This window comes from Pleurodeles waltl, chromosome 6 (genome assembly GCF_031143425.1).
Source record: "Pleurodeles waltl isolate 20211129_DDA chromosome 6, aPleWal1.hap1.20221129, whole genome shotgun sequence".
NCBI classification, from domain to species: Eukaryota; Metazoa; Chordata; class Amphibia; order Caudata; family Salamandridae; genus Pleurodeles; species Pleurodeles waltl.
In genome coordinates this window covers 91,988,615-92,002,319 of record NC_090445.1, presented here as the reverse complement: position 1 = coordinate 92,002,319, position 13,705 = coordinate 91,988,615, and positions in this window count along the sequence as shown.

The following is a 13,705-nucleotide window of genomic DNA, read 5'->3' as shown; positions in this document are numbered from 1 at the left end:
TTCCCCTGGTGTAGTTGGATTCCCCAGTGGTGTCAACAACTAAGGATGGTTTGGATATGCAGAGTCTCCTGTTAAGGAATGAGACAATATGTGCAACAATGAGTCACTCACTTACTGATTGTAGCACCTGACATTGCACACACACACACACACACACAATCAGGACAGATGTGACTTATCAACCATCCAGGCTCTCTCTGGGTACAGTTGTAACATCAGCTGGGGTATGGTGCGGTTCTGCATTATGAAGGAATCATGGGCTGAACCAGAATAACATGCACAGACATGTGAAATGTAGAGTTCTGCCAAACAGACAACTTGCACATTGATGGAATGAAAGTTCTTTCGGTTATGATAAACTTGTTCATTGGCCTGCGGTGGCACCAAGCCAAAATGTGTGCCATTGATGGCCCCTACCACATGTGGGAGGCAGACAAAACCTTAAAGATCAGCCTTCACATTGGCTAAAGCCTCACATCGGGGAAACCTGATATAGCTGTCAATGTGTTACAACATTGCTGAAAGGTCATCCTTCAACACCAGACTGAACATAGGTTGGGATATACCAGCAGATAGGGTCGCTGTATGTTGGAAGGGCTCTGTGGCTAGGATGTACAATACTGACATGACTTATACAATGGGTGGTATGGTGGTCAGATAACTAATATCTGGCATCAGATCTGGCTGCAGCTGATGACATAAGTCACTACTATCCAAGCGGTAGTACATGATTATGTAGCGTTGCTCCATGATCTGAAGGTCTGGCAGTGAACAGTAGTCAGGAGTTTGTCACATCTTCACTCTCCCTGGGTACCAATGTGTGAAAAGACATGCTTTGTAACATTAGTCAGTGTGTCCATAGCAACATACATGATGCATGCCAATGGTTTTCAACACATGTGTCCACAACATGGATTTGGACCGAACTCATAGATGTGCAACGCAGTTGCCCCTAGAAATATGACTGTATATTCTGACCGCCAAAATGACTATCGTGGGGGTGGACTGTGCACCGCTGTTAAATGCCATCTGTGCCCTGCAACATACTATAATGGTGGTTGAGTAGAAGGACCTATATGACAAGACAGGATAACAATGTTTGTGAGGTAACAAAGCAAGTTTTGTAGGCGTGATGAAGTTTATAAAGCCCAATACAGCATTTCAGGCCGTCAAAATGGCGGATGCCTGAACTACTCCACTAGACATTAGGAACTGCCCGGCCAAAGTTGTCATGGCGGTAGGTGGTTGCAAACACAGCAGACACAGCCATAGGCTAACGTTGCTGCTAGTGGTGGTCGCGGCCCAATGGCTGTGTCCACCAGTGGTGACGACCACATACGTGGCGGACGTGACTGCCATGTTGTGCAGATCCACTCACTTGAGTCCTGATACTGCTGCCAGCAACACCTCCATAACCTGAGCTGCTGTGTGCCGCCTCTGGGAGCAATCATGCCAAGTCCAGCAGGTGATAGAGCCCCTGCCTTCTCTCCAGAGGAGCTGGCGAGGCTTGTTAATGAGGTCCTATCCCTGTATGAACAGATCACCAGAGGAGTAGGTAAGTACCTCATGTGCACAATTTCCCCTGTACTTTACGATCCTTTTTCTCCTCACAGGCTACAATGTGCCCGTGTGTGACAGTTAAACTTCTTGTGTGCCTGTTGTTGCAATCTTTGTGGCATCAATGGGATGTACAATGTGCAGGTATTGGTGGCCAGTACTATATGTTATGTTCACTTACATTGTGTTTGGTGAGATTTTTGGGGTCCTAGATCCTACTTATGTTGGATGTACGTAACTAGGTAAGGGGACATTACTGCCATCCAATTACATTTCTTTCTTCATGAGTGTTGGAAATGTTGGACAACGTGTATGTGTATGACAGCATGAGCTGTGTATGCATCTTGTATGAGATATTTGAGAATCATGTGAGCAATGTGGATAGTGCCAGAAATCTTTCAACCCACATCTGACCTTGCAAAACTGTTGTGTGGAAGGCATATCCTGACTCCCTCTGCACTTCAGGTTGACACACACACACACCATATGCCAAATTGCTGATGGCCACATGATGTACTGTCATGCATGGAAGTGATGGGAATTGAGTATCATGTAGGTGCTGTCTGCTCAGCCTGCAGATACCATGGGCTGTCAAATGTATTTCCAAGTGTGGGACATAGTCCAGGCTGTGGGAGAGTCACTATGGCTATGATACTGTGGCACTGTGCCCATTGCCTGTACACCAGCAGATCCTGACATGTGGCCAATATGATGTTCTAGTGGCAAAACCTGCCCAGAATGCCTCAGTCCTTTGACTAGATTAGGAATGGGCACAGAGGTAAATCATTAAACTAGTCCATATGTGCATTTAGCATCATTGTCAATGTGTGTCTTTGACTCATGACAGGTCCCTTACTCCCACACCTTTGTTTTCACCTTCGCACTGGTCATATTTGTCCTCCACAGGGTCATTGCCGAAATGACAGTCCTATGGTGCAGACAGTGTTTTGATTCCTGGGAGGCCATGATATGTGACTCAGTAGCAGAATAGCAGAAACAGTACAATGCATGCCTTTGTATGTTGGATTCCATCTCTGTAGAATAGACACATATGTCCAAAGGACTGTTTTGTGGTACAAGTGCATAGTACAGAACCTATCCCCTGAAGTTGCATGAGGCTGCATTTGCTAGACTACATGTCCACACATGGACAAGGAAGGCACTTTCTGTACCTACCATGCCAGCCCCTTGATTGTCACTCAAGTGTAATGGTGAAGTTTATACTATGACAGTTGCCTGTAGGGACTGTATGCAGTGAGTCAGTCTCACAGAATGTGAATATGTTGGTCCATTCAGGCCTAAGGAGTTTACCCTTCATAAGCCACATAGGTGTGTAGTGTTTCATTGTGGCTCACATCACAGTACAGGTTGCTAGAGCATGCTAGAGCTACCTGATGTCAGTAAGGTTGCTTAGTCATTGTAAGCCCTGAGCAAGGTAGTGAGTTAGCCTGCAGATGGAAATACATACGTCTGTAGTCATGTCCCTGTACTTATTGGCTTGTGTGTATCACACTTGTGGAGTGTTAACAAATTAAAAAGTTCTAGCTTGGTGTTTCTGACATGTATGTGATACTTTGTGATTGTAATCTCTTGATTTGTCTTTTGCATCCATGCAGTTCAATGCCCATCAGAAGAAGGAGCTATGGAGAGCCATCGCCCAGAAGGTGCAGACCAAAGCCGGCAGAGCACCTATTGTTGAAAGAGGTGGGAGGACCTGAGATGCTAGGCCTAGAATATTGCTGAGGCCTAGCTGGGTCTGTCCTCCCAAAATGGACAGGGCGCACGTTGGACCATGACCCTCCTAATGGCCCGCATTCTGGTGGTGGTGTATCCAGACCTTGATGGGTGTTTGAGGACAGCACAGCAGCCACGGGGGGATGAGTACAGGGCATATTCCTGCCTGTCACATTGCCAAATGAATGTGTTAGGTTCTGACAGCTCCCTCTGACGATTAGGGATGAGCCATGTGTAACACAGTAGATGAGTGATTGTTTGTGTAGACATGTCATGTGGTGCATACTGAGGTGCCTTCTATGACCCAGGGACCTAGGACACAACTGTGTACAAATTCACAAACAATTTGCTCTCCAAGGACACATATATGGCAGAATATTGCTGTGTACATTGACAAATCAAGAACTGTTTGTTGTTGTAGTGGGTGTTGTTAGAAATGGGGTCTTTGGTTGGCAGTCAGGTTACCCCCTGTCCAAGCAAGGACCCTCACTCTAGTCAGGGTTATAGAGAATCACCCTCAGCTAACCCCTGCTTACCCACTTGGTAGCCTGGCATGAGCAGTAGGCTTAACTTCAGAGTGCTAGGCGTAAAGTATTTGCCCCAACACACACAGTAACTTAATGAAAACACCACAAAATGACACAACACAGGTTTACTAAAATAGGAAATATTTATCTAAACAAAACAAGACCAAAACGACAAAAATCCACAATAGACAAGTCGAGTTATCACAAAAAATGCAAAGAGAGTCTTCATGTAATTTTAAAAACAACGCTAACGCTGTTAGCGTGGAAATGTACCTTGGGCATGTCAAATATAACCCCGCACGGATGAGTGTGTGTCAAAAAGGGCTTGTGATGCGTCAATATCACTCACGAGCGAGACCTTGTGTTGTTTCTCCTTCACTTGGGTCGGAGTGCGTAATTTCTTCTCTCCGCAGGAGAGCGATGCGTCGATCCGGTCAGCACTCTCAGGTCCGGGCAGGACTTGCGTCGTTTTTACAATCCCAGCGGTGTTTGCGTTGGAAATCCAGCCACACAATGATCAGAAAACCACACATTGTGGGTTGCGATCTCACTAGCCTCCGTCAGCGATGCTGTGCGTCGTTTCTCCAGCCCAGAGCATCGATCTTCCAGTCGCATTTCCGGCGAGCGTCAATATTCAGCCGCAAAGCCGGCAGCGCGCCGATTTTTCAGCCGCAGATCGGAGTTGCAACGATCTTTTCCCCGCACGGCGGTCGGTGTGTGGATTTCTCACTCTTGGGCTGACAGCTTCTCTTCTCATGGTCCCAGGAACTAGATGGGCACCACTTGGCAGAGTAGGAGTCTCTCCAGAGACTCCAGGTGCTGGCAGAGAGAAGTCCTTGCTGTCCCTGAGACTTCAAACAACAGGAAGGAAGCTCTAAATCAAGCCCTTGGAGAGTTCTTCACAAGAGGGAAGGCAAAGCAAAGTCTAGTCTTTGTCCTCTTACTCTGGCAGAAGCAACAACTGCAGGATAGCTCCACATGCAGGGCAGGTCTTCTTCCTCAGCTCTTCAGCTCTTCTCCAGGCAGCGGTTCCTCTTGGTTTCCAGAAGTGTTTTAAAGTCTGTGGTTTTGGGTGCCCTTCTTATACCCATTTTCTCATTTGAAGTAGGCCCACTTCAAAGCAAAGTCTCTCTTGATTGTGAAATCCTGCCTTGCCCAGGCCAGGCCCCAGACACTCACCAGGGGGTTAGAGACTGCACTGTGTGAGGGCAGGCACAGCCCTTTCAGGTGTGAGTGACCACTCCTCCCCTCCCTCCTAGCACAGATGGCTCATCAGGAAATGCAGACTACACCCCAGCACCCTTTGTGTCACTGTCTAGTGAGAGTTGCAACCAGCCCAACTGTCAAACTGATCCAGACAGGGAATCTGCAAACAGGCAGGGTCACAGAAATGGTATAAGCAAGAAAATGCTCACTTTCTAAAAGTGGCATTTTCAAACACACAATCTTAAAATCAACTTTACTAAAAGATGTATTTTTAAATTGTGAGCTCAGAGACCCCAAACTCCAAATGTCTATCTGCTCCCAAAGGGAATCTACACTTTAATCTGATTTAAAGGCAGCCCCCATGTTAACCTATGAGAGGGAAAAGCCTTGCAACAGTGAAAAATGAATTTAGCAATATTTCACTGTCAGGACATATAAAACACATTACTATGGGGGTCATTTCAACCCTGGCGGTGTACCGCCAGGGCTGAAATGACGGAAGCACCGCCAACAGGCTGGCGGTGCTCCCCTGGTCATTACGAACGCCGTGGTCGCACCGCCGGGGACGGCGGTTTCTCGCCACAATGGCCCCGGCGGTAGTAATCCACCAGGGCAGCGCTGCTAGCAGCGCTGCCCAGGGGATTATGAGTCCCCCTACCGCCAGCCTTTTCCTGGCGGTTTGAACCGCAAGAAAAAGGCAGGTGGTACGGGGAGTCGCGGGGCCCCACGGCTGCAACACTGCCGGCTCCATTTGGAGCCGGCTCCCATGTTGCGGCCCAGCGGGGATGTCATAATGGGCACCGCGGGAGTGCGGCCGCATTGGCGGCCGCACGGCGGTTACAACTTGCCAGGCGGCGGTTGCCGCCCGCCAATGTTGTAATGAGGGCCTATATGTCCTACCTTAACCATACACTGCACCCTGCCCTTGGGGCTACCTAGGGCCTACCTTAGGTGTGCCTTACATGTAAGAAAAGGGAAGGTTTAGGCCTAGCAAGTAGGTACACTTGCCAAGTCGAATTTACAGTTACAACTGCACACACAGACGCTGCAGTTGCAGGGCTGAGACATGATTACAGAGCTACTTATGTGGGTTACACAATCAGTGCTGTAGACCCACTAGTAGCATTTGATTTACAGGCCCTGGGCACCTCTAGTGCACTTTACTAGGGACTTACTAGTAAATCAAATATGCCAATCATGGATAAACTAATTACATACACATGTTGTATAGAAGACCTTGCACTTTAGCACTGATTAGCAGTGGTAAAGTGTCCAGAGTAACAAAAACAGCAAAAACAGAGTCCAGCACACATCAAGAACTTGGGGAACAGAGGCAAAAAAGTTATGGGAGACCATGCCAAGAATGAAAAGTCTAACAGGGGTAATTTCTATGCAACAACCACTACTCCTCAGTGTTACAGGCCAAAAGAAAGGTAGTGATGGATCACTGTCCTCAGTCATGTGTCTGGTGAAATGAGTATATTGGCATCTGCCATCCGGAGGCTACTTGTCTTCAGCGTATGATGGGTGCTGGTGCCTTACAACTGTCTGTAATGTGAAGATGGTCATCTTACATGTGACAGTGCATACATTGTTTTGGGGTGCAGCTATAGATCACGACTTTCCCTTGGTAAGTGGGGAATGTCCATTGACATGATTTAAGTGCCATCACTGTTGCCAACATTCTTGTGCCTACATGTCAGCATATGTCCCTTTCTCTTTTGAGAAAAATGTGTAAGCTGCTGTTTCATGCATGGTCTACCTGTGTTGATGGGATAATTTCTGTATTCCCTCACATATATGCGCATGCCAAACTGTGTGTGGAATAGGACATTTACAATAAGGGGTACATTTCATGTGGTGCCACCGACAGGAGTGTGCCACCATTGGTTACTGGCTGGCGACCTCTGACCCTGGTTCTCAGGCAGGTCGCTCCCCTCACCGCCTCACAGCCTCCAGCGTGACCGCTCTTGCTCCTGTGCCCTGTGCTCCTGTGCCCTGACTGCCTTTTCCCGCCTCCAGTGACCTAGCGCCAGCGCCCTCTTCGTTGTGCCCGAGTGCCTGTGTCCGCTCTTTCTTCTGTACCCCGAGTGCCTGTGCCCCTGGTATTGTTCCACTGTTTTGTATTGTTTTTACCTTGTTTGCCCTTACCGTGTTCTTCTCTCTTCCAGCCTCGTCGCGTCACCCCATCGCCGCCCGTTCGTTTCCCGCCGCTGCACTCCGGTAGCTCCGCCCCCTTGCTCCCCATTGGCCGCCCCGCTCCCACCTCCCAGCTGCTTCTCCCTCCCTCTTCCCCTCATATGGAGGCCGCGCAGCGATAGAGAGAGCGACCTCTGACCCTGGTTCTCAGGCAGGTCGCTCCCCTCACCGCCTCACAGCCTCCAGCGTGACCGCTCTCGCTCCTGTGCCCTGTGCTCCTGTGCCCTGACTGCCTTTTCCCGCCTCCAGTGACCTAGCGCCAGCGCCCTCTTCGTTGTGCCCAAGTGCCTGTGTCCGCTCTTTCTTCTGTACCCCGAGTGCCTGTGCCCCTGGTATTGTTCCACTGTTTTGTATTGTTTACCTTGTTTGCCCTTACCGTGTTCTTCTCTCTTCCAGCCTCGTCGCGTCACCCCATCGCCGCCCGTTCGTTTCCCACCGCTACACTCTGGTAGCTCCGCCCCCTTGCTCCCCATTGGCCGCCCCGCTCCCACCTCCCAGCTGCTCCTCCCTCCCTCTTCCCCTCATATGGAGGCCGCGCAGCGGGCGCGCCGCTGGCGCGCCAAAGGCGCGCCAAAGGCAAGCCCGTCTGCGCCCGTCCGCGCCTGGACCGCGCCCAGCGCCAGACCCCCTGGCCCCCACCGCTGCGAGCCTACACGCCGGACCTACGAAGCCGCCACCCTCATCGCACTCAACACCGGCCGGATCCCCGGGTGCTGCCGTGCCGCCCCAAGACGCACCCACGGACCCTTCACCTGCCAATCCTGCAAGTTCTCCTGCATCCAGACCCGCACCGCGCCCGCCAAACCAAGCACCAACAGCAACCACCTGAAGTGCATCCTGCTTAACACCCGCTCCATCCACAGACACGCCGTGGAACTCTGGAACCTGCTCGACACCACATCTCCAGACGTCGCCTTCCTCACAGAAACCTGGATGAACGCCTCCTCAGCGCCCGACATCGCCATCGCCATCCCGGACGGATACAAGATCACCCGGAGGGACCGCATCAACCAGACAGGAGGAGGCATCGCCATTGTCCACAAGAACACCATCCGCATCACGACCAACTCCGACGACACCCTCACAGCTGCCGAACATCTCCACTTCCAGATTCACACCGACCCCAAGACCACACTCAGAGGCACCCTCATCTATAGACCCCCAGGACCCCGCACACAATTCAGCGAAGACATCGCAGACTTCATCAGCCCTCACGCCCTCTCCTCCGCCGACTACATCCTCCTAGGGGACCTCAACTTCCACCTGGAGAACAACAACGACAACAACACCACCAGCCTGCTGGACAACCTCGCCAACCTCGGACTCAAGCAACTGGTGAACACCCCCACCCACTACGCCGGACACACGCTTGACCCAGTCTTCTCCTCCAGCAAGTACATCTCCTTCAGCCACTCCACCGGACTCCACTGGACAGACCACAGCTGCGTCCACTTCAGCTTCAGAAAAACCACGACTCACCACCACCCACAACAGGCTCCCCGCAGGAGCTGGAACAAGATCACCGCCGACCAGCTCTCCACATCACTGAGCCAGAACCCTCCCGCCAGCTCAGCGGACCCCAACCAAGCAGCCAACAACCTTACACAGTGGATCACCAACTGCGCTGACAACCTCGCACCTCTGAAAACCCATCTCATCAGGCCCAACAGCAAGAAAGCCTCCTGGTTCAACAACGACCTCAAGAACTCCAAGAAGAACTGCCGCACCCTCGAGAGAGCCTGGCGAAAAAACCCGACTACAGACAACATGACCGCCCTCAAGTACGCGTCCCGTAAACACCACCAGCTGATCCACACCACCAAGAAGACAGCATTCAAAGAACGACTAGACAACAACGCACACAACAGCAAGGAACTCTTCAGCATCGTCAAAGAGCTCTCCAACCCCAGCGCCGGAAACAACGACATCACCCCCTCACAAGACCTCTGCGACTCACTCGCCTCGTTCTTTCACCGCAAGATCGCCGACATACACAACAGCTTCGGCGCACAGACCACGCACCCAACCACCAAACAGACGCCCCCCAACACCACCCTCCGCGCCTGGACCCCGGTCAGCACCGAAGACACCATCCATACGATGAACACTATCCACTCCGGATCACCAACCGACCCATGCCCCCACCACGTCTTCAACAAGGCCGACTCCGTCATCGCACCCCATCTCCGGGACATCATCAATTGCTCCTTCAACACCGCCACCTACCCGGAGAGCTGGAAGCATGCCGAACTCAGCGCCCTCCTGAAGAAACCATCAGCAGACCCCATCTCGCTCCTCCCGTTTCCTGCCAAAGTCATCGAGAAGACCGTCAACAGACAGCTGGCCGCCTTCCTCGAGACTAATGGATTCCTCGACCACTCACAGTCCGGCTTCCGAGCCAACCACAGCACCGAGACCGCCCTCATCGCAGCCACTGACGACATCCGAGCCCTGCTCGACAATGGGGAAACAGCGGCCCTCATCCTCCTGGACCTCTCCGCAGCGTTCGACACGGTCTGCCACCGCACCCTAGTGCAGCGCCTCAGCAACATCGGAATTCAAGAGAAGGCTCTAGAGTGGATCATCTCGTTCCTCACCGGAAGAACCCAGAGAGTCCGCCTCCCCCCGTTCAGATCCGAGGCCACCGAAGTCATCTGCGGCGTACCACAAGGATCTTCACTCAGCCCCACCCTCTTCAACGTCTACATGAGCCCCCTCGCAGCCATCGCACGCCATCACAACCTCAACATCTTCTCCTACGCCGACGACACCCAGCTGATCCTCTCCCTCACCAACGACCCAGCCACCGCCAGAACCAACCTGCACGAAGGGATGAAAGACGTAGCCGAGTGGATGATGAACAGCCGCCTGAAACTAAACTCAGACAAGACGGAAGTCCTCATCCTTGGATCATCACCATCTGCCTGGGACGACTCCTGGTGGCCCCCTGCCCTGGGCAGCGCACCCAAACCAACGGACCACGCACGCAACCTGGGCTTCATCCTGGACTCCTCCCTCTCGATGACCAGACAAGTCAACGCCGTATCTTCATCATGCTTCAACATCTTACGCATGCTCCGAAAGATCTTCCGATGAATCCCCACCGAAACCAGGAAGACGGTCACCCAGGCACTCGTCACCAGCCGACTGGACTACGGTAACACCCTCTACACCGGAACCACGGTCAAACTACAGAAAAGACTCCAACGCATCCAGAACGCCTCCGCACGCCTCATCCTTGACATCCCCCGACACAGCCACATCTCCGGACACCTGAGAGACTTGCACTGGCTCCCCGTCAGCAAGAGAATCACGTTCCGCCTCCTCACCCACGCACACAAGGCCCTCCACGACCTGGGCCCCAGGTACCTCAACAACCGCCTGACCTTCTACACTCCCACCCGCCAGCTACGATCGACCAGCCATGCCCTCGCCGCCGTGCCACTAATTAGAAAAGCCACCATGGGAGGAAGATCCTTCTCCTACCTGGCAGCCAAGACTTGGAACTCCCTCCCCATCCACCTCCGTCTGACCCACGACCACCTCTCCTTCAGGAAGCAACTCAAGACCTGGCTGTTTGAGCAGTAGCGGTCCCCCCTCCCCCCCAGCGCCTTGAGACCCTCCGGGTGAGTAGCGCGCTATACAAATTTCTTGATTGATTGATTGATTGACATATACCCTCACCCATCATAGCATGACACTTGGCATGTACAACTGCAGTAGGAATGAGGGACATGATGGGTAGACCTAGAGTTTTTACCCACAATTTGCATTTCCATGCCATTGATGTAGAATCATGTAGCAAAGTGCTTTGCACATGTGAAATGGGAAAGGTTTTGTGACTGTTGGCATGCATCGTGGAGTGACTTGCATTTATGTTGGAATCACATGTGTTTGGGTACAAACATTTCTCCACAGACATCTTAGTTTGCTTGACCAAAATGGGGGCAATGATGTAGCCTTCCATTGGTAAACAGGCTGAGGGACTTCTACAAGTATTTGCAAATCTCTGAGCCTCTCCAACATCCAAAGGACTAATGGCGACATACTGATGCACTCAGGGTATGTAATTGTAAGGGATGCCAGACATTAGTGGTGATTTCCCTGGGACTTGCTGATTCATTGTGGTGTGGATTTTAAAGACATATCTCCCTGACATTTTGCACATTTTGTCGGCAGTGTACATTTCCATGCCAAATGTGTGGCATATCTGAGCAACATTGGTACTACCTTCATGGCTCCATTGGGACAAATTTCACTTGGTGAAGTGTGCATTGAGACTTGAGCGCCTTGAAACCCTATGGGTGATTAGCCACGCTTTACAAATCCTTGGTTGATTGATTGCATTGTAGATATGTTTCCAGTGTGATGTGAGTATTTCCATGTAACCTTCTCCAGGTTATTGTACTGTTATTAGCAACATGGCATGTTATGAGAGCATGATTTCTTCTTGTTGTGTTATTGTGTATGTGACAAATAGATGTCTGCATGACCTTGTGTGGGATCTGTGGGAATGCAGTTGGCATTGGTCTGCTATTGTATGACAACAGGTAAGTGAGGTAAGCTCCATAAGGCAATGCATTGAAGGTGATGTGGTCTCCTACTTGTTCAATGGTTACTGTGATTGCACAATTTCAGCCATGCAATTAAAATCCTGATTTTCCTGTGGGCAACTGCTGACAGTTCGCATGGCATGCATGTACGGTACATGCAGGGGCCACTTGGGTGGAGTTTGTTGCTGGGGCCTACTTGACATCATGGTTATGTTTGCTAATCACAACTGTTGTTCAAGTGTGATCATGGACATGTGATGACCCTTTTCCTCTTTGTATTTGAAAAATCAGCCCAGGGAAGCGAAGAAAACAGGGCAAAGTTGAGTGGGACTTTGGGTCAAGACACCACACCACCGACACTGAGGCACCCAGTGGCCCGGAAGATGAGGGATGTGCCCCTTGTGAGACTGGATCTACATCCTCATCGTTATCAGATTCTTCCTGCAGTGGCTGCTCCTTAGTGGTGGCGGACCCATAGGGACATACTCCTGTACCATCTTTGTCCGCCACCCCCAGTTCTATCTCCATCCTCCCTGTTGCTCCTCACCCAGTTGGCTGTGCCCGCTCACCAAGAGGGTGGGCGTCTCCTTTGTCGCAGGCACCTCCACCCCAGCTCCTGTTCCCACTTCCTCCCTGAGTGAGGAGGCTAGTTACCTCCTGAGGAGTGTCTCTGTGGGTCAGACTGCCATTGCTAGTACCATCCAGGGGTTGTCCACCCAACTGCAGCAGACAAATGCATTCCTGGAAGGCATTTATAGTGCAATGCCTGGCCTACAGAGATCTTTTCAGGCTCTGGCCTCCTTCCTGATGGCAGCCAGTCACCCCCCACCTTCCATCCCCCATCCACCTCCCTCTTCCCAATCCAATTTCTCCATTCCCCTACCTATCCCAAGCACACAGACAGATCCTCACACACCCACCTCAGCACACAAAAGCATAAACACAAACACCACAAGACACACAGGCACGCAAGAACTCATCCGACACTAACATGCAAAACATCAGCCACCACTTCCCTAGACACCCCCACCGGCCCACACATGACATCAAGCATACCCACAGACACCACCACAATAGGCAGTGACCCACCCACCATACCGGCAGACACCACCTTAACAGACACACAGACATCCACCACATCCACCATACCTGCAGACACCACCCATCAGACACACACATCCACCACTATAAGCATACCCACAGACACTACCCTAACAGACACACACACACATCCACCACTCCATCACCTCCACTTCCCAGCACCCAAGACACGAAAACACACACACTCACACATACAACAGACACCACCCAAACATAAGTATACCTCACACAAGTACACACCATAAAATCATCCACGCCGACACAGCAGACAACCAATCCCTCGACCTCCAAATCCCCACCCCATTCTGCTGACCGTCCATGTGTTCCTAAGGAAGATTTTTTGTTTGAGCTTCCCCTTCTCCTGTTCCCTCCACCCTGGTCCCAAACCCAAAAGGCCCCAAACTACATCCTTACCCATCCCTTCCACGTCCATGTCCTCCCCTGTCACACCTGCCCCCCTGAAAGCACCCATACATGTCCCCTTCCCATGAAGAAGCCCACCCCTCCAAAGAAGCAGTCCACCTCTCCCAAACCCAAACCCACCCATCCCAAATCTGACCCCCCAACAATGATCCCTGAGGGGCCTGCCTACCTACTTCATGCCCCTTCCTGTGGAGGTTCCCTGGCAGTAATAGGAGTCAAGTGTTGGCTATACTGTGCTATGAAAGACTATACTATGGACTGGCCAATGGCCTGGACAATTTACATTTGGTTTCAAATAAACCCAAATAGTAGTCTTTTTTGGGCAAAATTTGTTTTTCCTCTGCATACAGTTATGTGTGTTTCAGCCTGCTTGCTGATCCATTTGCTGTTGTTTCAATATCTAAC